This window comes from Triturus cristatus, chromosome 1_1, assembly GCF_964204655.1.
Source record: "Triturus cristatus chromosome 1_1, aTriCri1.1, whole genome shotgun sequence".
NCBI lineage: Eukaryota > Metazoa > Chordata > Amphibia > Caudata > Salamandridae > Triturus > Triturus cristatus.
Genome location: NC_140579.1, coordinates 60,436,503 through 60,457,328, shown reverse-complemented (window position 1 = coordinate 60,457,328; position 20,826 = coordinate 60,436,503). Strand labels below are relative to the sequence as shown.

Below are 20,826 nucleotides of genomic sequence, written 5' to 3'. Positions count from 1 at the left end.
TAATCATTCATCATTACACAAGGTACATCATACACTGACTTAGGTTTCGGTGGACCCCAAATATTCATTGGGCGTCCGAACACGATCTCATATGGCGTGAGACCGGTCCGAGAATGCGGTATCGATCTAATTGACAATAATGCCAGCGGTAAAGCGTCTGGCCAAGTCAAAGAAGTCGAAGCTTGGATCTTAGCGATCTTAAGCTTCAAAGTACCGTTATATTTCTCAACCAATCCCGCAGACTGAGAGTGAAACACTGCATGAAATTTCTGGGTGATTCCCAGTCCTTTCAGAACATACTTGATAACGTCTGCTATAAAATGAGGTCCGTTATCACTCCACAGCAATCTACAAACACCATATCGAGGGAAGACCTCCTTCAATAACATCTTGGCTGTAGTCATTGCAGTATTGTCTTTCGTAGGGTATGCCTCAACCCATTTACTGAAGGCACAAACCAATACTAGAAAATACTTCAAATTGTTACAGCGTTCAAGCTGAATGTAATCCATCTGCAAAACCTCAAAGGGTGCAGTAGGTGTTGCAAATCCTCCTGCTGGAGTTCGTGTACCCTTTCCTGGGTTATACTTCAGGCAAATCATGCAAGTCTGCACTACCCTCTTTGCCGTGCTAGCGATCTCCGGATGCTCCCAAACTTGTGTGAGTAATTTTACAATTGCGGAAGCTCCGACATGTGCTAGTCCATGTGCCATCTGAACCATAGGTTGTACGAAAGCTGTGGGTAACTTCCATTTATCCATCTGCTTATTTCTCCAACACCCTTCATCATCCAATTCTCCATCATTGGACCATTGCTCTCGTTCCTTATCGGAAGCGGTACTCTGTACCTCTAGCACTTCTCTCCTAGCATCGTGCCATCTTTCTGCCTGTGACTTCACAACATACATTGCAGTAGAGTCAGGCTGCATCGCAGTCTCTCGTGCCACCCGGTCTGCCAAAGCATTCCCTTCTCCAACTTTATCAACCACCTTTTTATGGGCACTACATTTAACTATAGCAATCTTCTTTGGATATGTTAATGCAGTCAAAAGGTTGTGAACTAACTCTCCATACATTATCTGTGCTCCATGTGACGTTAGAAACCCTCTCTCCTTCCAGAGTAGGCCAAAATCGTGCGCTACTCCAAAGGCATAGCGGCTATCTGTATAAACATTCACACACAATCCTGTACTGAGCTCACATGCTCGTGTTAATGCTATCAGTTCCGCTGCTTAAGCTGATTTCTGCGGTATGCGTGCTGTCTCCACTATTGTTTGTAATGTGGTAATTGCATACGCTGCTGAAGTCGTAACATCTGGTAGCTTCAGGCATGATCCGTCCACCCATAGTTCTCCATCTACATCTGTAAAGGGCGTATCCTGGAGATCAATACGACCCTTTGTCTGTTCCTCAGTCAATAGAATACAATCATGTGCTTTTTGTGCTTCAGACTGAGTTTCCGGGAACGGCAACAATGTGGCTGGATTTAACGTTGCACACCTCTTCAACGTAATAGGAGGAGCCAAAAGCGTCAATTCATATCCTGTTAAACGAGCACTGGTCAAATGCTGCGTCTTTGTCTGATTAAGCAGGGCATCAACAGCATGGGGAACTAATACCAACAGCTTATGAGATAACACAATTCCCTCACTTTGGCGTATTGACACAGCTGTCGCCGCAACCGAGCGAAAACAACCAGGCAATGCTCGGGCAACAGGATCAAGTACGGCCGAAAAATATGCACAAGGGCGCTGCTTGTCGCCGTGCATCTGCACTAAAACCGATAATGCACATCCATCTCTCTCATGTACATACAATGTAAAGGGCTTCGTATAATCAGGGGTACCTAACACTGGTGCTGAACAAAGGGCTTGTCGCAATTGCTGAAAGGCAATTTCACAACCATTTGACCAGGGAAGAGGAATCGGGGTATCTTTTGTCAAAAGTGCTAACAATGGTTTAACTATATATGAAAACCCCAATATCCATTGCCTACAAAAAGAAGCAAGACCCAAAAATGCACTCACGTCCTTCTGTGTAGAAGGTACTGGCGTGTCCAAAATTGCTTGAATACGATCTGGTGTGAGTGCACGCCCCTCCTTAGACAAAAGGTGACCCAAGTAAGTCACCTTTGGTCTACAAAATTGCAATTTCTTCTTCGACACTTTGTGATTGTGAGATGCCAAAAAGGAAAGCAAGGATAACGTGCACTTCTCACATAGCTCAGGAGTGTCGGCCGCCAACAAGATGTCATCGACATATTGTATAAGGGCTACACCATCAGACAGAGCAAAGGAATCCAATTGTCTTTTCAATGTTTGACTGTAAATGCTAGGACTCTCTGTATAACCCTGAGGGACTCTACAAAATCTGTAGGACCGATTATTCAAAGTGAAGCCGAAAAGGTACCGGCTATCAGGATGAATAGGAATGGAAAAGAAAGCATTTGTCAAATCGATAACCGAGAATGTGGTCGCCGTTGGCGGGACCAGAGTAAGCAACGTCGTGATATCAGAAACCACTGGATACTGAGGTATCACTATCTTATTCACCTCCCTTAAGTCAATAATAAAACGATAAACCCTAGTATCGGTATCTTTCTTCAAAATGGGTAAAATAGGACTGTTGCAGACATTGTATGGAACTTCCTCCACTACTCCCACCTTGATCAAATCCTGCACAATCTGTATGAGTGCCTCCTCCCCCTCCTGGGAAATACGATATTGAGGGAGGCGTGGTAACACAGCACCCTCCTTGACACTAATGTGTACAGGCGGAATCACCATCTGTCCCACATCAGTATCCGAAGTGGCCCACAAAGTACGAGGGAGAGAAGCTAATACAGTATCCTCTGCAACCACACACATCCGTTCTGCCATGGGGTGATTATTATTTAATATCACACGTACTCCAGTAGGGGAGCAGTGGATCGTAGCTCTGAAGTGCTTAAGCATATCAAGACCCATAATGTTGTCAGGCGTGTTCGGAGCAAGCAAAAACGGACAGGGTGCAGAAAGTTGGTCAACATGAAATGCAAGGGGTTGGGATAGAGGGCTTCGAGAGAGTGTACCATCAAACCCTACCGATGTAACCATTAAGCCAGATGGGGGAGCCCTCGGAACCAATTGTTTGGACAGCACAATGCGAGTAGCTCCTGTATCAACTAGGAACCCATCAGTAGAACCCAACACATTTGCTGTAACATAAGGACCCCTCTGATCAACTGGCACTTCAACTGATTCCAACCCCCACCCAACGCAATCCTATGCATGCTGCGAATCATGGTACCCAGGGCGATCATTCCCAGACATTTGATACTGATTTTGCCGATCAAATATATTAGGTCTATCTCGTTGCTGCACGTTAGGCTCAAATCGAGCACGATCATTGAAATTCCCTCTAAAATTCGAAAAGCCCCCTCTACCTCTCGGCGGTCCCTGACCACGTCCCTTGCGAGATGCATATAATACCGGACAATCCCTGGCCCAATGACCCAACTGTTTGCAATAAGCACATTGATTTCTATTAACATCCGACCGACCCGAAGGGGAACCATAAAATCCTCCTCTACCTCTCTCAACACCCCGACGAGGCGGACCATCTGCTAACATCACCTTAGTTTTCAAATCTTTAGATTTCTTCTCCTCATGACCCTTCGCTTCTTGTTCCTGACGCTCATAATACTGAGCCATAGTCAGGAGGGATGCCGGAGACGAGGTGGACCAAGAGCTTTCACTCGCTTTTAATCGAGCTGCTATTCCCGGTAATAAATTCGCCACATATTTATCAACAAAAAGATGTCGACGCGTATCATCCGTAAGTGACCGACCACTGAAATCATGAAATGTTTCCTCAAAGCGCGTAAAGAAGTCTGAAACTGATTCATCAACCTTCTGTTTACACGAGGCTAACATATTCCAGTCAATCTTTTTAGGGGGAATAATTGTTTTCAATTTAGTCAAGATAGCAGCAGGAAGATCTAAAATAAGCTGGGGCGGTTTTTGCGCGGGCTTCCTCTCCCTATCCTCATCCTCAATCTCAGACCATTTGGCCTTAAAAACGGCTTGATCATCCACCTTCCGCACAGATCGCCACATATCCGGTGGTAAAATGAGCCCAAAGAACAAATCTATATCTGCTAAAGTCATAGTACAAGAATTCAAGGCCCCTTCGACCTCTTCATAAAAGGCCGCTGGATTCTTGCGGGGGTCAGGCAATGCATTCTTCAATGCCATAACATCAGTCCTATGCCAGGGAGTATAAACCCAATTATACACGAAATATCCCCTAGCATCGGGGGAAGACATGTCTGAACTAGTTCCCGCTCCTTTAGGAGGAACATACAAAGGTGCCGCCTCTCGCATCGGTTTAGCATGCACTAGTTCACTCTTATCTGAATGGGAGGTAGACGACTGTTTCCCGCCGACATGTGGATTCGATTGCTCCTCCTCCCCTGTCTTTTGGCGCGCTTTCTCTTTGAGTTCAAACGCCGCGTCCCGCAATGCAAACAGCCGTCGAACCGCATCGGGTACCTTAGAGGGAGAAAAGACACCATTACGTAATGCTTTAGAATCTAATACTATATCATCAGGCTCAAAAACATCAGAATATTTCCGAAAGGCAGTAACCACTTCATCAGAAAAAGTTTCAACAAAATATAACTTTTCCCTATCCTGCCAACTTTCCAAAGATGCCAATAATTCAGTAAGACATAGCTTGCCTTTAAGCGCACGAAAAGAAATTTTCCGAAGCTCACCCATACGATCAGTTGATAACATGGACCGCGTGTCTACCTTATCCGAAACCGATCCAGAATCCTGTGAACTCGGAGCAGACGCGCCAACATAAGGGGGCGGAGAGCGATCTAATAAATGAAAATCATCTTCAAGATTAGTAAGGACAGGATAAAGTGGCTGGCGGACAGCATATTGACCCGATACTTGCAACCTACGCTCTTTCTCTTGTCTCTCCGCCAGTTCTCTTTCCTCCCGACGCTTCGCTTCCTGCGCTCTCACATGATCATTTTTCCGTTGCTCTTTATCAATCAGCGCTTTCTCACGTTTCTCCCGCTCACGCACTTCCTTCACCCATAACCGTACACATTCAAACATGTCTTGCCTAGCACGCCATTTACACATACACTGTTCCACATACTCAATCTTACGCATATCAAACGATCCATACAAAGGCCATCGTAACTCAGGATCCTTTTTGGTGTATTTCCTCCACACTGTGCTGTACATTATAGAGGAAAGACCATGCTTCACATACATAGCCCTATTAGGAGTCCCCTCTGGGGGGGCTGGAGCAGATTCCTCAAGATTTAACCGGTTTCCAAAGCAGCAGCACCACGTACGGAGTGCGCTAAAAGCAGGCATGCTCCAAAATAATGCAAAATATGCAGTATTATAAAAAATGGCACTTAAACGTTGCGCCGTTCAAATTTAAAACTCCGGAGAAATATCTCCACATTACCTGCCTATATGTGTTGCAACGCATATATTCCCACAATAATCAATACAAAATATGACCGGTCATCACAAATCAAACTCAAATAGCCAACCCAGGCTTCAAAAACTCGGAGCAAGTACCGTACAACGGTTCTTACCAATCAAGAGCGTCCAGATTCCAACTGCCAAGTTCCAAAATTCGCCCAAACGGCTATCACGCGGCAAACCGACAGAAGAGGTCTCAGTCGAGGACCGGCGCCACCCAGATGGTCATCTCGGAAGGGAAGGAAGAAAAACCTCGGGATGCCAGGACTAAAAGACGCCGCTGGCAGTGATCACATCCCCGGCCAAATTCCTCACCTTCGTCACGACCAATCCTTCGAGCATCCGAGTCGCCGATGAGCCCCACGTGACGGGCGCCAATTGATGAATACAGGCCCCAGCTAGGCCCGCAAATACAAGGGTTTGCCCTCCGGTAACGAAAGCTAGAAGGAAGTTGGCACGGAAACTGCAAATACAAAGACAGAGTTTATTAACCCTTAAGGGTGGTCCTACAACCTACACAACACTCTTCAGTATTGCATAGAGTAGCACAAAGAACTTGCGTACACGGTCCCCTTTTATACACAACAGAGGGGCTCATAAGTGGGTGGATACAACATAGAGCAAAATTCTTTACCATTTATGGACATTTTCGATACAGGATCAATATATGGGCAGAGTTAACAACTTCCTGAGCCCGCGAAAACATGGTCAAACAAGGACTAACTGATAACAGATATGGTCAAGTCTGGGCATGCGCCAGACGGACAAAGGAGCTATTTATAGACTGTTACTAGGCAGATTACAAGAGCAACTAGCGAAAAGGTAGGACTCTTCTCGTGCAAAGCACGTGGAGACATGACAATACAAAATGGAGTCCGGACATTAGTCAACATAAGACAAGAAGCACGTTTTAACTGTAGAGAATTCATGTCTTCAGTGAATGCTTAATCATATCGCTGTTTTAGTTTTCAACACTTCCTTTGCCCAAATTACTAAATTGCCGCCTTAGTCTGCATTCCTTATAATGATGTATTTATTGTTTGATAATTTCTTCATGAGTTGTTGGTATTCCATTTCCTGTTTGTTCTTTTTAATGTCTTTGGTTTTATTGATTTTGTGGTTCAGCTGTTTTAGACCTGTAATGACCTGTTCATGGAATAAGTCAATGGCATTCCTCTGCATAATCGGGGCACGGTCACGGGGTTGCAAGACCTGTACACATGGGAGGCGAGCGCCCTGGGTATACACAGGCGGCACAAACACAAGAAGGTGGAAAGACGTTACGCCTCCCTAGTGCTTCTCCTAGCCAAACGGTGCATCACCATGCACTGGAAGACACCGGAGGGGCCCCCCCTAGCAGCATGGGTAGGCGCAGTCAAAAAATGGGGTAAGGCGGAGGAAACATTACTCAGAACGGAGGAAGCCCAAGGGATACGCAAACACCCGATCTCCCTGTCATGGCCCATGTTAATGCATTCCTTTGCGCACGAAACAACAGCTGTGGCGGGCCCACAAGCAATCGATCCCCCAGCCGCGAGCCAGGAGCCCACCCAGGGAGACACGCGAGAAGACCGGGCGCCCGGTGGGTCGCGGTCGTAGATAACATCTGTCCCGCTACCACACTTTCATATAGGCGGTAACTGGCACCCCCGCATCCCCTCCTCATGCGACTATTCTCCCCCATCCCCACGCCTGCGAAAACTCCGACATCATCCCACGCGATGGTCCAGCGCTCAGGCACAAGACTACTGTTGCTCACTTTCCGCGGCATAGTGCAACTCCCCCCCCAGTTTCTATGTCCCCAGTTGGTTGAAGGTTAACTCATGGCTGCAACCCCATAGCTTGATGATACACCTCACAGGGGAATAGGCACACTACATGGCTCTTATGCGGCGCAGTGACCGCCATGCGCATTGGTGGGGCATGCCCAGACGCAGACCCCGGACCTCTGTCTGCAGCTTACAAAGAGTAGCATCACGCAACCCCACGGGTCCACGAGCTCGGGGGCCCACCTGGGCTGTGGCTGGGCGCTCCTGCCTTGTGTAGTTATGCACCAATAGTAACTCCAAATGTGCCTCTGATTTATGCAAATGCCAAAAAGAATTTAAAAAAAAAAAAAAAAAAAAAAATTCCTCTGCATAATCGGGACAAATGATGAACATGTATTTTAGAGTGGGTGTATCAAAGGTTATATTAGGGTATGAGGAGGTGCATCAGATTATCACGTGGATGATGTCATCAGTGATGTCATCAGGGATGTCATTTGAGATGTCACCAGTGATGTCACTGACCATGTCATGAATGATATAATGGGGAACAACCTTTACAACGCAACTGTTACAACGCACTACACTTACAACGCATTTTTTACAACGCAACATCCACTACAACGCATTCCATTACATCGCATGACACTACAACGCATTTTTAAAAACTACCTTTACAACGCATTCCATTACATCGCATATTACCTTTACAACGCATACCATTACAACGCATAATATTACACTACACTATCCAACACTTACCCTACTGTTGCACCCCCTGGAGTTAGAATAGTAATTTTTACCCCTATACTATCCAACACTTACCCTACTGTTGCACCCCCTGGAGTTAGAATAGTAATTTTTACCCCTATACTATCCAACACTTACCCTACTGTTGCACCCCCTGGAGTTAGAATAGTAATTTTTACCCCTATACTATCCAACACTTACCCTACTGTTGCACGCCCTGGAGTTAGAATAGTAATTTTTACCCCTATACTATCCAACACTTACCCTACTGTTGCACCCCCTGGAGTTAGAATAGTAATTTTTACCCCTATACTATCCAACACTTACCCTACTGTTGCACCCCCTGGAGTTAGAATAGTAATTTTTACCCCTATACTATCCAACACTTTCCCTACTGTTGCACCCCCTGGAGTTAGAATAGTAATTTTTACCCCTATACTATCCAAAATTTTCCCTACTGTTGCACCCCCTGGAGTTAGAATAGTAATTTTTACCCCTATACTATCCAACACTTTCCCTACTGTTGCACCCCATGGAGTTAGAATAGTAATTTTTACCCCTATACTATCCAACAATTACCCTACTGTTGCACCCCCTGGAGTTAGAATAGTAATTTTTAACCCTATACTATCTAATACTTACCTTAAATGCAATTTAATATTATGCGTTGTAATGGTATGCGTTGTAAAGGTAGTATGCGATGTAATGCAATGCGTTGTAAAGGTAGTTTTTAAAAATGCGTTGTAGTGTCATGCGATGTAATGGAATGCGTTGTAGTGGATGTTGCGTTGTAAAAAATGCGTTGTAAGTGCATGCGTTGTAAAAGTGTGCGTTGTAACGACATACATCCTGATATAATATGTGACGTCATCAGCAGTGCATTGCGGGGGCGCGAGTTACAGTTAGCTGAACTAACTATAAATAACTAATAACCGAAATTCTCTGGTTTTGTACGAGCAAAATGTCCAACTAACTAGAACATCCCTGAAACCTGTGGGTTTTACAGTGAATTTGTAAGGTTTTGTAAATGCTAATTTCTAACTATAACGTCCCTGAAACCTGTGGTTTTTTCAGTGAATTTCAAAGGTTTTTTAAATGCTAATTTCCAACTATAACGTCCCTGAAACCTGTGGTTTTTTCAGTGAATATATATATATATATATATATATATATTCACAGAAAAAACCATAGGTTTCAGGCACGTTATAGTTAGGAATTAGCATTTAAAAAACCTCAGAAATTCACTGAAAAAACCATAGGTTTCAGGGGTGTTATAGTTAGCTGGATTTTTCACTTGTACAAAACCATTGAAATTCCCCCGTTATAGTTAGTTCAGCTAACTATAACTCGCGCGCCCGCAATGCACTGCTGATGACATCACATATTACATCACTCATGACATGGTCAGTGACATCACTCATGACATCACTGATGACATCTCAAATGACATCACTGATGACATCATCCAGTGAATGTGTGTTTTTCTGAAAATTAAATATGTTTTATATATGTATATCTCAAGGTCGATTGAAGAATAAATGGGTATATAAGTGTCTAAATGGATGATTTGTTTTTGAAAAATTGATTGTGTAACTGACTGATTAAGTGTATCATAGTGAATACATGGCTTAGTGAGTAATGTTTAAATATGTAAATGTCTGTATCAGTCTCTCACTTTGTGTATAAGTGGCTGCATGGGTTGGTGAGTAGCTACATGGGTGTCTATATAGGTTATTTTTTGGTTTTTTGAGTATCAGTCTGAGTGTCTGCATGGTTCGGTGGGGGGTATTACGTAGTGCATAGGTGCATGAATGAGTGACTCACTCTTTGTATGTGTTGAAGACAGCATGTGTGCAGGACTGTATGGGTGGATGAGTGTGTGTATGGGTGTGTTAGTGAGTGAATGACTGTCTCAATAGTGTCTTTATGAGTAACTACATATGTTTTAAACTAGTATATGTGACTATTGGTGTATATAAGTGAGTATATGTGAGAGTGAGAGATTGAAAGAGTTCCTGTATGAATAAGTATGTGTTTCTATAAGTGATTGTTTAAAAGACTAAGTATGTGTAAGTTTCCGTAGAAGTAAGTGTGGTGGTGTGTGTATAACTGTATATGCAAATAAATGTATGTTTGACTCTTTATTAGCATGAGAGACTATGTGTGTGAGTAACTCTATGGATGAGTGGCATTGTGTAACAGGATGTATAGGTGTATGAGTACATATGATGAGTGAATACATGTATGAGTGACTGTATAGGACTGTTGGTGAATGAGTGGATGTGTATGTGGATCTTAGAATTACTGAAGAGGTTGTTGTAACTGGTATTGGAATGTCCATTGTTTTGAAAAGTTTAGTCTCTATTTTTGAATGTGTGTATCAAAGGTTATATTAGGGTGAGAGGAGGTCTGCCACTCTATCACAAGGATGATGTCATCAGTGATGTCATCAGTGATGTCATTTGAGATGTCATCAGTGATGTCATGAGTGATGTCACTGACCATGTCATGAGTGATGTAATATGTGACGTCATCAGCAGTGCATTGCGGGCGCTAGTTATAGTTAGCTGAACTAACTATAACGGGGGAATTTCAATGGTTTTGTACAAGTGGAAAGTCCAGCTAACTATAACACCCCTGAAACCTATGGTTTTTTCAGTGAATTTCTGAGGTTTTTTAAATGCTAATTCCTAACTATAACGTGCCTGAAACCTATGGTTTTTTCTGTGAATTTCAAAGGTTTTTTAAATGCTAACTTCTAACTATGCCTACAGAGATAGGACATGTGAAGAAAGAAGAAAAAATGCACAGAAAGAAAAAAAAGAAGTGCAGAAAGAAGCAACAGAAGTCCTCAAAGACGAAGAAAAGTGCAGGAAGAAGGATAACGTGCAGAAAGAACAAAAAGAAGAGCAGAAAGAAGCCTTGTTGAAAAATCATCCTGTACCCTCAACTTGTTCAGACGGATACTGGTGGTAACTGAGTCTGACTAACCAGTCCTAGAGCCAGTGCTATGTTAAAAGACACTTAGAATACAGTGAAAACACCTACATACACTAGGGAACATTATGCGTTGGGGTCCCCCTGTGATTAGCATGACCTCCTCTGTAAGCCCCTAGTATATAATAGGGCAGGGGGATTAAAACTACCTCTTAAAACAGGCCACAGGGCGTTTTTGCACACGTTAACTCAGGCCCCGTCCCCTCCCTTCACCACTGTGTAAACACGCCCTGTGTCCGTTTTTAGTTGGGAGATTAAGTTCATTTGAATCCTGAGGGTCCCTAGGGTCCAACTAGCCCACTAGGTACCTCCAGTAAGTGCCACAGAGCTGCGTTGCAGAGAGGTGTAAAAAGTGGCACGGCCTGGACCACCTCTCTGCAATGCAGCTCAGTGGCGCTTACTGGAAGCACTTGGTGGGCTAGTTAGCCCCCAGGGGCCCTCAGTATTGAAGGAAAATTATATCCCCAATTTAAAACGTGCCATAGTGCGTGTTTGCACACGTCACCTCAGGCCCGTCCCCTCCCTTCACCACTGTGTAAACGCGCCCTATGGCTGTTCTAAGTTGAGAGATTAAGTCCCCTTGAATCCTAAGGGTCCCTAGGGTCAAACTAGACCACTAGGTACCTCCAGTAAGCGCCACAGAGCTGCGTTGCAGAGAGGTGTAAAAAGGGGCTTGACCTCAGAACACCTGTCTGCAGCGCAGCTCCCTGGTGCGTACTGGAGATGCCTGTTGGGCTAGTTGGCCCTCAGGGACCCTCAGTATTGAAGAGGAATTAATTCCCCAACTTACAACTCACCAGGGGGCGCGTTTGCAGAGTGCTGCAAGGAGGGGGCGTGGCCTCCGGCACGATGCCAGTCTTTTATTTATTTTAATTTTTTAAGAAGGGGGGCTGTGTGGTTCCCCTTCTTATTCTAATTTATTGGCCCTGATGACCCCATCCCCCAGGGCCTGTCTCCTAATTATATTTTTTTGACCCCAATCCCCAGGGCCGGCCACTGTTTTTTATTATTTTAAAAAAATATATATTTATAGACACACCTAGGACATGCTGGACAAACCGTACGTACCTATCACCATGACGATTTGCGTGATATTCATTAAAAGGCGACTATGCATACAATGAATCCACGTGGAATGTATTTACACCACTAGTGAAGCTCTGACATGTCTGATGCCCTACCGTGCCTAATCCCGGTAGACACCCTTGTAGTTTATTTATACAAACATGGGTAGCTATTGACGGGCACATTTAATACACATGCACACCAAGCCATTCAAAGGGGATTCGACAAAAATTCGACCAAAACTATGCAAGAAACCCCCCTCACGGTTAATAAAACACACATCCACTGCTGGATGTGTAATACTTTTTATTTTACTCTCTGGAAAGGGGACGAACATCACTTGAGAGTCACAGCGTGCTCCTGGCAGAGCCCAATGCTGTGTTACACCCACCATTGCCTGCTGAGTGCCACACACCTCTGTGTTGTATTCCACTAGCTAGTGCATATGCTATGACACTCTCTAGCCCATGTGCACTGTAACACCACCCCGTGAATATGTCATGCCACACTTGTCTTCGCACGGGTTATATTGCCCCATCTAACGTGCCTTCCTCGATGCCTATGTTATAACGCACAGTGCTATGCCATACATATTACAATCTGGGATCCATATCTTTGTCACAGTGCATATGCAACGTTACACTCCCCAGCACATATTTTATATTACAACTTTAGAGACTAGTTAGGTTACACAACACTGCCCTGTGCATATTACACTCCAAGGCGCATATCGCATAGCACGCGCTAGTGCCTGTGCTATCTCGCCCTCTCCAATGAATCTGTCATTGCGCACAATGTATTGCATATTATATTTCACGCCCGGTTCATCTTATATCACACTTTTTGGTGCATAGTTTATACCATACACTATATCTAGTTTTCATTTTCAATTGTGCTCTCAGTACTATGTTCTATATAACACTGTGTTCACCTACCCTTTTCACGGGCATTACATTTTGCGATAGGGGGTGGAGGGTCAGGGGGTGTTTCTGCCAAGTGAGCCCGGAGTCACAGTCACAAACGTCCTCTTCTTCCTGAATAAAAGTGAGATTATGCTGCATACTTGTTCATATTTTAAGTAGTTCGCACAGACACACGTTTTAAAAACAATAAAGTTCCTAATACCCGCTTTCTCTGAACAGTTAGCTTGCTGCCCCATCCCCCTCCTCCCTATCCTCTGTTGTGTGAATCCATGGACTAGCCTCCTCCCTCCTGCCATGCATGGTCTGATGTGCTGCCACTGCCCTCAATTTAGTATGATGTACCAGTCCACTCCTCCTGCCCTCCATTGCCCAATTCTATGCCCCATCATTGACCTCCTGCTTAAACTCTGTGCTTAGCTTGCTGCCCCTATTCTCCTTCCCCCTGCCCTCCGATGTCTTTGTGTATGCACCTGCTCCATCCTTTTTGCCCACCATGTTCCATGGACCTGCCACTCCTCTCCCACCTGCCTAGCATTGTCAGATGACTGTAACCTGTCCCTGCCACCTCCACCCTGCCTGTCCACATGCCATGCCCCTATCCTCTTCCTCCTGTCCTACATGGTCCATTGTACTGCCACACCCTTCTGCCCTCCCTGGTCTGTTGTGCTGCAACTGCTCCTCCTGCCTGCCCCGTGCGGTCTGTTGTGAGGCCCCTTCCCCTGAACTTTCTTGTCTGTGCACAGGTCCTGACCCTCCCTTCTATCCTCCATCGTCCTTTGTGCATGCCCCTGCACCCTCCTTCTTGCCCATCATAGCCATTGTGCTACCACTAACCCTCCCACTTGCCATGCATGGTCTTCTGTGCTGCCATGGCTCCTCCCACCTTCCCTGTGTGGTCAGTTAGCTGCCCCTGAACCCCTCCAACCTTCCCTCCATGGTCTGTGTGTATGCCATCACAGTCTCACTGTTACTCTTCATGGTGTGTCTTGCTTCTAGTGCCCATCCTGCCTGACCTCCATGGCTATCTTGCTGCTCCTGCCCTGCCCCCTTGCCCCCAGCCCTCTGTTTACATGTGCAGACCCCTACTCCCTCCCTCCTGGCTTGTCTGTTCCATTGTAATGCCCCTGATCCATCCCTCCTGCCCTTTATGGTCTGTTATGCTGCAGCTTTCTCTCCTGTCTGTCCATTATGGTCCTGCCTCTTGCCCCTCTGTTCTCTGTTGTCCATGTGCATGGTCCTGTCCCCTCCCTCTTGCTTTCTATGGATTGTTGTGCTGCACTCCCGTCCCACATGCCCTGTGTGGTGTATTGTGCTGCTGCAAACCCTGATGCCTGCCCTGCAGGGTCAGTTTGGTGCACCTCTCCATGTCCCTCCTGTCCTCTGTTATCCAAGTCCATGTCCCTACCCCATTTCCTTCCATGATCCAATGTACCATACTTGCGAACTTGGTAAGAGGGAGATTTTGAAAAAAAACTGGGGTATTGATTTTCCCCTTTGAGTTACATTGAAAAAGAGGAGATTGTAGACAGGAGACAGATAAAATAAAGCCCATTTGAGCTTAAAAACATTGGACGTTTCCTGGCTGAATCGGGTCTGTTGGCATGTATGGTTGTACTACCATTGCCTCTTCCTTCTGCCCACAATGGTCTATTACATTGCCACAGCTCTCTTGCAAGTCCTGTATTGTTGGTTTGTTGCCCCTGCCCCTCTTTCCACTGCCCTCCATAGTCTGTTGTGCTGCCACGGCCCTTCCTGCCTGCTCAGTGTGGTTAAATTGTTGCCTTTGCACCCTCCTACCTGCCTTCAATTTTCAGAGTCCGTGCCCCTGGCCTCTGCCTCTCAACAGTATCCTAATGAACAACTAGATTGCTAACATTCTATATTTATTACAAAAGTGTGGAACGCCTGACGTCATCTTGATGTAATCAAAACTGTAATACCTAGAGCATTTCCTTTAGAAATTACATATATGAGAGGGTCTTATTGGCATCAAAATTATGGTTAGCGCTCTAAAAGACTAAAATAAGGACATATTTTCTGAGTTTTCAAATAGCGAGAAAGCACTTTTAAATTATTTGTTACCTTTATGTTTTTTTATCCAGTTGACCACTTGATTAAATGTTGCACTTAGGGGAGAGGATGTGGTGTTACTTCCAGAACTGCAGACTTTGCAACTGGGGAACCAGGTTGGAGTTTCTGCTTCAGCTCGACATTCTGTGATTCTGGTCAAATCACTTAGTCTCCCCATGTCTACAACCAAAATGAATTTGTTCTTGTGTGATGTAACCAATGCTCATGTAAAGCACTCCAATACCTGACAAGTCTGCACTATATAACACTGCAAAAACACAAAATAATAAGTGTTTTGCACACTTCTGTCATTGGGCTATATTTGGGCTACATCTGGGTGATTTTGGGCTACATTTGGGCTCTTTTGTCTCCGGTGGCCATCTTGGGAGATTTTTTTGTTATGAAGTTTCCTAATTTCCTCATGTACTGCAGTCTCCTCAGTAGGAAATGCTTTCAGTTTTTTACTTTGATTCCATCATGAAGGTATTCAGATATGTCACACATTTGCCATAAATTCTGAATGTTAGCACTCTAGTTGCTCATTAGATCACTGTAGTAAAACTACTGTTCACCATGGAAGTCTGCTCCTGGTATTAAAAGTGCATGTTTCAGTCTGCATGTCAGAATTGTTTAATGAAATAGAAGAGGATTTGAGAAGTCACTCAAAATGTGCCCTCATTTTCTTTCTTCAGCATTAATCATAATTTCTATGGCAAAATGAACCCCCTCATTGTGTTCCTTTTAAAATTAAATGTTTTAACTGTTACCAGTTTTTTCCAATCAAGATGGCTTCAGGTGTGCCATACTTTTGTCATAATGAAGAGAGTAAGCCCTCTAGTTGTTTTTAAGAACACTCTGGGACATTCTGTCATTGGGCTATACTTGGGCTACATCTGGGTGATATTTGGGCTACATTTGGGCTCTTTTGTCTCTGGTGGCCATCTTGGCAGACGTATTTGTTATGAAGTTTCCTAATTTCCTCATTTACTGCAGTCTCCTCAGTAGGAAATACTTTCAGTTTTTTACTTTGATTCCAAAGGCATTCAGATGTGTCACACATTTGCCATAAATTCAGAATGTTAGCACTCTTTTTGCTCATTAGATCACTGTAGTAAAGCTACTGCTCACCAGGGAAAACTGCTGCTGGTATTGAAAGTGCATGTTTCAGTCTGCATGCCAGAATTTTTTAATGAAATAGAAGAGGATTTGAGAAGTCACTCAAAATGTGCCCTCATTTTTCTTTCTGCAGCACTAATCATAATTTTTATGGAAAAATGAACCCCCTCATTTTGTTCCTTTTTAGGTCTCGGCTAGCGATGGCTGCGCTTGCGCAGTCTCGCTCGCGAGACATAATGACTTGGGTGAAGAGGGGCTTGAACCCGCCCCTCTTCTTCCCTGTTCTCCATTGGCTGGCCTAGTAAATGCTGGCCAGCCATTGGAGAAGAGGTCCCGTCACTCTAATCCTGCCCCGTCCTTTTCGGATCGGGGGGCGTGTTTTTTGCGAGAAGTCTCAGGGAGGAGACAACAGCAAAACACGCCCCCGAATCCGAAAAGGACACTCCCTTTCTCCGAGGCATTTTCTGCTGTGCCTCGGAGAAAGGCGGTGGTGTCCCGGCGTTGCTCCCTCACCTTATCTCCTTCGTACTCCCACGCTGGCTCCTGCGTGGTGTCTCCGGTCTTGCTGTTTCGCCGGAAGTAGATCTCGCCCGCCGTCCCGTGTTCTGTTCAGCCTCTTCCAGAGTATCATTCCTCGCACCTCCTTACATCGCTCCCCGCGGAACCTTAGAGAGCCGCTGCGGCCGGTGTGTTTGGGCGGCTATGGCCCTGAAGAGGATTCAGAAGGTGAGAGTGGATTCAGGGCAGCGGAGCGTTTTAGGAATCCTGCTGTCGTCAGTCGTTTGCCACCGTTGCACGCACTAATGCGTGGTGTCTCCGGTCTTGCTGTTTCGCCGGAAGTAGATCTCGCCCGCCGTCCCGTGTTCTGTTCAGCCTCTTCCAGTGTATCATTCCTCGCACCTCCTTACATCGCTCCCCGCGGAACCTTAGAGAGCCGCTGCGGCCGGTGTGTTTGGGCGGCTATGGCCCTGAAGAGGATTCAGAAGGTGAGAGTGGATTCAGGGCAGCGGATAGAGTATTTAGAATAATATTTTTTGCTCCTTTCATGTCCCCTCAGACCAACTCGTGCCAGTGTATGATGGCATTGCGACATGTTTTGTTAAGTTAAAACCCTTCTATGATAAGCCATTCGTTTTGTTGATGCATCTTCAAAACGCTGATATGAATTACATGGTTTGTTGTAAAGCTTTTTCAAATTCCTGGATGCTGAAACTGTCCTGTTTCACTCCGGATATGTAGTGGAAAAGATTATTGTGAAACATCTCTTGAATTATTGCCCACTCTAGCATTAAACAGCTGCACGTTTGCAATCTGTCATGAAGATGTAGCTGTTTTCACTCTGCTCTTTGTGCATTTCCTTGAGAGCGCAGGTTCCCAACTTTAGCGGTTTATGTAAATATATAAATGTCTGGGTTTCCTTAGTTTGTTGCTTCAGTCTTTAAGTGTAGATGTGTGATTTCTGTCTGCATGAGTTAACCATATTAAATTAGGACCCAAAAGTTCGTAATTTGTGCAACTTTGTTTCATGTCTTTTGCTCGTTTTTTAGGATTTGCAAACCTAGTTATGGCCATACCACGTTGTCATGTTTTTCATTGCTATTATGCTTGCGCCAAAACCATTGGGGCTTAATTATCCCCATCAGTCTGAAAACTGTGTAATCATTTCTGTGAGCTAACCTTGGTTAAGGACCAATAGGTCAAAGTTTGTGTTCTGACTACGTCCTTGCTCAGTTTGCCACGGAATTCGAGCTAGCCTGGCAGATGAGGGGTGTTACGCGAAAACTGGTCCCAGTGTGCTTGTTTCCGGTCCATGGAAGACCTGGCTTGGCAGTTCGGCCTGGACTGTTCCCATGAGGCGCAGGGTCAAGACTGATTTGCATATGGCTGGATCTGAAATGGGGTGTTGAAGTGAGATAAAGAACGACGATTGATTCAACCCAGGTCTGGGAGTGAGTGTCTGAAAAGTTTCAGCTCTCCGTTCATCATCTCCTTGTTTGCTACGTCCTCTGTATCAATTTTTTTACATCGAGCAGACTGTAGTGAATTCTGTGCTTAGCTTAGAGATGCAAAGTTTGTTGTGCAATTTCTGAGTAGTCCGTTACATGGTGGTCTTGTCTGCCAGACCTTCACGTTGAATAGTTTTAATGCCAACCCTAGACAGTTTTGCCAGTTCTGGCAATAGTAACTTGTCCAACTTCATCCTCTGCTACATTTCGTCTGTAAAAGAGCTCATTTGATTTGAGATTGCCCATAAAAGCCAGTTTTGTTTTACCGTGGTAGCATAATCAAGACTCTTGAGCTTGATTCTTTATTATTTTCCCTGTCGCAGCATTTTGATATCAGTGCTGCTATATCTATGGTTCTGCTTCTGTTTCCTGGTCTCCTTTGTGGCATAAAAGTGACAACAAAATATGACAGGGCAGCAAAGAAAGGCATGTAATCGGTCCTTGGATATATTTAACAGGCTTTGCTTATGTTGGCATATGTTTTAAAGGTTTTGCAACACTTTCGTTTGCTTCTGACAGCAACATTTGGCCCTCGAAGTGATTGTTGGTATCCAGTACTTCAGCCCCCACTCTTCGAGATGGGATACAGCCCTGTGTGGTTTAGCTCATAGTTGAAAAATCTTTTACCATAGTTTGGGATCGAATTATGGAACCATGATTGCTCTTTTAGTGTCGAAAAGCTAATTCTGTGGTTTATAGTCAACGGCTCACATTACTGCTGAATTGTGGCCTGGAATTATTAGCTCGCATGGAAGGCCAGTCAGTTTGAAATACATGAATGTTGTTTTTGTTGCAAAGCTGCTTCGTAACTATAAGTCAGTCCAGAGACCACACGATGAATTCTGAAACATTTTGTGCATAATACACTTTTGCCTCGGGCGACATTAAAGGGGAGTACCAGTAAAATATGTAAGTATTGATGGAATGGCACACTGATTTAACACCTACATAAGTCTCTAAAGGGCGTATCTCACTGAAAGAAAAAAAAAAGTTCTTTTTTAAAAGAGTTGAGCGAAAAAATTGTGGTCTGATTTAGTTAAAATGTGTGAAAGGTTCCCCCACTCCTGACTAAGTAATCCGAACTATCATACTAATGCAGAGTTTGGCGTGTACTATAATGAAATTCTCCAGGTCTGTATATGTCAAGCTAGCACCTTACTGGTATATGTTCCGGAGCTGCGTCTGCTCCCTTACATTCCGCCTGGAAATACACTTTTCCTCATTCAGAAACTGCAGCCTGAAATGTCTCCTGCATGGTTTCACTCGCATCCACGAAGAAAGACTATTTTTAAAACTTGCCTAGGATTGTTAACGCTCTATGGATAGAATGTCACAAGCCTCTGGTTTGACGAGGCTGTCCGCTCCTGTAGCTGAAACTGCAGACTGGGAAATGCCCAACAAACTGCTTTTATGCAACTGAAAGACTGCCACTGGTATGAAAAATCGATTTCCAACTTTGAAGTCCTGCTAAATAACACTTTGATCATGGCCTTCCAATTCCTTCTTGGAAATAAATTATATTGGCTTAATTTGTTACGGTTTCATGCAGCAAACGGAACATTATACAGTTTAAGAACACAAGCAGATCTGAATGGTAAACTCATATTTGTTTTGGAGCTGGTGCTCAAACCATTCCTAACTGCAAAATGAGGTGGTAAATTAACTGAGGGGACTAAGTTCTTGCAGTAGGATCAGGACATCTGCGACGTGGGCAAGAAATACATTCACCAATAAAGTACCAAGAGGCAGCTCGGTTTACGATCGCATGTTAATATTACATTTTATCTGTAATCCATAAAGTGCCATAAAGTGTAAATCCATAAAGTGTAATCCAGTGGCCCCCTTGCACAGCTGTCACCTGGAAGGTGACCCCCCGCTCAACCCTCCCCCCCCCCCCCCCCCCCACTCACACCTAGACTTGCACAATCGCAGAAGGTGTCAGCCGCTTGGGAGCAGCTCAGTCACTTTCATTTGATTTTCCCAAGCTATCTGCGCAACACCACAATCAGTGAACTTCGGGCATATAGCTTTATTTGACGTCTACCGTGTCTGACACACACGTAGGGGGGTTTCTCACCTATGAGTCATGAACTTATTTGCCGCTGGCACCATGTGTGATCTTGAGCAAGTTACTTTTTTTTATTAACGGAGAAGGTGTTGATAATTCATAATTTTCTAGGGGTGTAAAACGCTCTTCTTCTTTCACCTCTCAAATTACAGGCATTGTACAAATGCCACCTGAAGTACAAGCCTTGTCACGAATGTAACCTGACTGCTGCTCACTGGAAACATGGCTCCTTGATGGTGGAAGGTTTCTCATAATCTTGATAGAGCCCGTTGAGGGGTTTGTCAGTTGATCCAGCAAAAAGTAAATATGTGTCAAATTTTGAGGTTACTGTGTGGCTCTGTGGGTGGCTCTGTGTGTGCGTGGGTGGCACCGTTTGTGTGGGTGGCTTTTTTTGTAGGTGGCTCTGTCTCTGTGTGGGTAACTCTGTGTGTGTGGGTGGCTCTATTTGTGTGTGGGTTGCTCTATGTGAGTGGCTCTGTGTGTGTGGGTGTCTTTGTGTGTGTGGCTCTGTGTGTGGGTGCAAATGCAATAGGTCTCGCATTTGAGAGTGATTAAGCTATTGACATTGTA

At 44.7% G+C, this 20,826-nt stretch overlaps 1 protein-coding gene across 1 annotated transcript in view; it reads right to left on the bottom strand.

Annotated features, from left to right (window-relative positions):
• The window catches only part of LOC146869399 (E3 ubiquitin-protein ligase TRIM39-like), a 287,587-nt gene that overhangs the window by 197,251 nt on the left and 69,510 nt on the right, over positions 1-20,826 (bottom strand). The window lies entirely within an intron of this gene.